This window comes from Mastomys coucha, unplaced genomic scaffold (assembly GCF_008632895.1).
Source record: "Mastomys coucha isolate ucsf_1 unplaced genomic scaffold, UCSF_Mcou_1 pScaffold12, whole genome shotgun sequence".
In the NCBI taxonomy this organism is placed as follows: Eukaryota; Metazoa; Chordata; class Mammalia; order Rodentia; family Muridae; genus Mastomys; species Mastomys coucha.
The window spans coordinates 19,422,342-19,426,680 of record NW_022196894.1 but is presented as its reverse complement, the minus strand read 5'-3'; the positions used below and the strand labels follow the sequence as shown (position 1 = coordinate 19,426,680).

Here is a 4,339-nt window from a genome sequence, read left to right as displayed (position 1 = left end):
ACACAGGTAACATGGAAGAAGAGGAGACAATACAGACTGAGGGGGGTTCTCAGGCATCAGGCATGGCAATGACCACAAAGAGGTGAAAATGAAAACTCAGTTCAGATTGACATCATCAAACTTCGGGGAGTCTGATGCCGGGCAGTTCATTGCCAGCACATTTAAACACAGGATGATTCAAAACAAGGTGTCTAGGCAACAATCATTCCAAATCCAAATCCAATTCCAATTCCAATTCCAGTCACAATAAGCTTAGAGCAGGACTACTCAAAGGCCCAGAACCTAGTGTGCCCTCTGAGATAGCATAGAGGTCATCAGGCTATAAAATACATGTGCATCTCCCCTAAGGGTGGGTTCTATTAACTGGGAGCTAAAGATAAAAATCTATAGAGGGAAGAGACTGGATAAATATTTTGGGTGAGGTCTGCCTTCACAAATAGCACAAAGCTCTCCAGGGTATTAACAATATCCACTCCCAACTTTCTGGGTGGGAAAACAGATATTGTAACCTCCATTGATGAGAGGCCCCTGTGTATTTAACATTCATGGCTTTTCTAGTGATCTTTGGGAAAAAGACCTTAATGCCCCCAACATCTTTTACGTTTTTAAATCGAGGCTGTGGCAAAATGCACTGCCTCTATCGGTAGTCTAAAACAGTGGTCATCCATTCACCATCTCTAGATTCAGTTCTGCTAATGTTTTTGCTGTGTCTTAAGTAGCTTTACTAATTATCACAATTTTTGGAGAGAGCTCTCTTAATTGATTGGTTGCAAAGATCTTCTGAGCAAAATGGGTTTGATACAGCCTATTCCACATAAACCTTTATAAATAACCCTTAGCATGACAAAACAATATCATATTGCGAAAAAAAACATTTGGATTCTGCAAATGACAAGCCGATAATTAACTTGTAATAACAGCCATTAAATGTAATAACATCATTTGGGGAGTCAATAGTATAATAATGTCATTGTTGTTTCCCCAAAGTCTTAGCTTGATAAGTTAAAGTCCTGAAGTCTTCCCAAGTTACCAGTTTGCCCTTCCTCTCGGGACATCTTCTTTTGATAGGTTGGATTATCATCTACCTTCAGATGCTTCATTCGTCTGATGTTCTCATCTCTGAATGTCCTGGATAGATGTATCAGGAGCCATCTGGGACTACATTTATTTTCTGAAAATACAGAAGTATTACCTCACCTCAATGTTAAAACTTTAGGTTCTTTCTTATGTAGCATTTTTTTTTAGGTTGTGTCAGCTTTAGGGTAAGTGGTTTTGGACAGCAGAAAAAGCATTATCTTTGATACACCTTACCTGTAGGACATAGGAAAATCAGTCTCAAACCAACTAGGAAACTTGCTTCCAGATGGTCAGCCTTTCATAATCCTAGAAGGTGCTATCCAAGCTGCTAGGAGAGAAGGCACCCATGGTCTTATCCAGTACTGTACTGTACAAGCTGAAACACCAACCTGCCAGGCAAGATGTGCAGTAGTGGTGTGACTATTATGTGTTAGGCATAAATTTTTCTCAACGTGCTTTAATAAGGGCTCAACTCCTCCTCCTGCCCACCACTCACCAGAGACAAAGAAAGGTTATTAGGATACAGGGGAAGTAGACCTGTTTAGAAATAGTTCTTTGGGGTGATTCCAGTCTTCGCCAATCTTGTTCTCAGTCCAGTCCACTAGCAAACACCAAACTCGAATCAGCAGCTGCAGTCCAGTCCACTCGGCAGACACTACCCATGAATCAGCAGATGCAGCATGGATTCCTGAAGGAATCCATGAGGTTCACCAACTGGCCCAAGTCTGCAGAGACCCTCACAAGAAATTCTTTGGCAAATTTCTCTCTATGATGTCAACACAAGCAAAGCTCAACAACACAATGTAAACCAATACATGCATGCCATCAATGAAGAATAGCAAGGTGGAGCAAAGCAAATCAATGCTCTAGCTCTCACTGGCTGTGAGGTAATATTTATATCCCTTCTAAACACCACGCAGTCTGCTGTAGCAAAACATCTCACATTTCACCTGTGTCTGCTTCAGGAAAACATTGTTTCACACGTCTGCTTTAGCAGAACATCCTTTCACCTGTGTGCCCCAGCAAACCATCATAGGATATAGCTGACTTTCCAAAGAAACTGGAAGTTTCCACTTCAGTTATGGGAGTAACAGATTTCGAATTGGATTTTAGACCTGCCTTACAGTAGGGAATTTCATGGCTGGTACTGTAATCCTAGTCCAAAGCCCATAGATGGAGTGATCATAGCTCCTAGGGTAGAACCTACTTTTTTTTATTTTGCTAAGTGGTCTTGCTATCAAACTGCCTTCTAAATATTTATGCTTACTACCATACACCTACCTGGCTTCTCTCAGCTTTGGTCAGAGAGGTTTCTCAGTAGTGGGGAGCAGTTAATGCAAAAATGCATATCTGGTCCAAGTGCTGAGGAGACTGAGTGCCCAGCCCTGAGTAGAATGTCTATATTAATCCTGCTACCACCAAGGCTCAGAGAACATAACAGAAGAGAAGGCAGAAAGAACTTAAGCCCTGGAAGGTGGGGAGATGTGCGATAGGTGCTGTGTTCTGGTCATGATGTGGCTATTGCAATCATGGGCTCACAGAAGCTTTGGTTGCTGGCACAAGATCAAGTCAGCCAAGATCTCAGCACAGATGATCTCTGGGCCCCACCCTTACTGAGGAACTATTGGCAGTGGATAGCCTGTTAGAGAGGGAGAATTATTCTACTTTGAAGTGTGGTAGGTTTTTAGTGGGTTATGGGGCGGGGAGGAAATTGGGAATGGAGTGTGATGGGGGATATTAGGGGAGTTGGAGTGGGGAAATAGGTAGATATAATCACATTTCATTGTATGCATGTACGGAATTCTCTAAGGAAAAATTAAAGTGCCTTACTCTACACAGCCTCTAGTTTATGCATGTGCATTTGGGTGTACTTCTTGGAAGAGTTGTCATATTTGATAACATTCTCAAGAGTGCCTAAAGACCCCCTAAAGACTAAGCAACAAATACTGTGTGTAAAATAAAGATGGGAGCACAGGTAGTCTTATTGTACATCAAGGAACAGGGAAGGAATTACAAGTTTTGTAGCTTGCTGATGATCAAATGCACTCTAAAGTTCTTTAGGATACCCTAACCTGCTGTTAAAAAATCACCTTTTTTTTAACAAAAAGATTTTATTTATTTATTTATTTATTTATTTATTTATTTATTTATTTATTTATACGAGTGCATTCCAGTAGAGAAAATCAGATACCATCACAGATGGTCATGAGCCACCATGTGGCTGCTGGGAATTGAACTCAGCACCTCTAGAAGAACAGCCAGTGCTCTTAACCACTGAGTCCCGAAAAATCACATTTTTATTTTGTTTTGTTTTTCAAGATAGGATTTCTCTGTATTGCCCTGGCTGTCCTGGAACTCACTCTGTAGACCAGGCTGGCCTTGAACTCAGAAATCCGCCTGCCTCTGCCTCCCAAGTGCTGGGACTAAAGGCGTGTGCCACCACCGCCCGGCTAGAACTGTGCATTCTTACCCTACGAATTTCAAGTATGTCAACTGTAGGAGCCACTTGTCTCCTTTCACCTGACTTGGAGGAGCCTGGCAGAATGAATGCCTGGAGCCAGCCTCTTCTAAGAGGACCTGAGCAGAGCTAATGAGCTGTGCCGTGTGCAAACTTTCCTGTACCTGGGGCCATTCCACCTTCTCTGAGGACACAGAAGCAGTTGCTATTTCTAGCAAAGCGTGATATTCTTATCGTGAGGTTAGGGCAGAACTGCCTCCAAATTATAATTACACTTGGATTTCAGAGCATGCTGAGGTCTTGAGGGTTGTTTTTAGAATTTGGCAGAGAATGCTGGTTGTTACCTGGTATTTCTCTGATAGTAACTGGCTCTGTTTTCAGTTGTGCGCATAGTTGCCATGATATAAAAATCTCGGTCAGTTTCTAATGTATCAAACTGTGGACGTATGTGCTCTAGACAGTGGACTATAAATGAGGGGTCTGGTGGCGGCTCCAGGAAGTGTGCATCCAGTGTGCATCCTTTGTTCCCTTTTCTGCCTCTTTCATCTTGCTGCATGGGACATAGATGTAATGGCTAGAGTTCTACCCACTGAACCATGCATATAGGGCCATCTCCTAAAATAAAGTCCAATCAAGATGATTGGGTCTCTGGAGACCTCAGAGAGCACAGATGTCACTTCAAATGACCTTCCTACAGTCATTCATGTGTGAACTGTCATGAGCAAGCCAGTGCTTCTGAAGGTCTTTAGTCACAGCTGACCTGAATCTGAACTGATGCATGTAGGCTGGGGGGGGGGAGGATAA

The 4,339-nt window shown here is 42.5% G+C and overlaps 1 long non-coding RNA gene across 1 annotated transcript in view; it reads right to left on the bottom strand.

Moving 5' to 3' along the window:
- Window positions 1-889: 889 nt before the first annotated feature.
- The window catches only part of LOC116086339, a 6,697-nt gene continuing 3,247 nt past the window's right edge, over window positions 890-4,339 (bottom strand). Inside the window, exon 3 of the long non-coding RNA XR_004116878.1 lies at window positions 890-1,171. This is a non-coding gene — a long non-coding RNA (uncharacterized LOC116086339). The remainder of the gene's footprint in view (window positions 1,172-4,339) is intronic.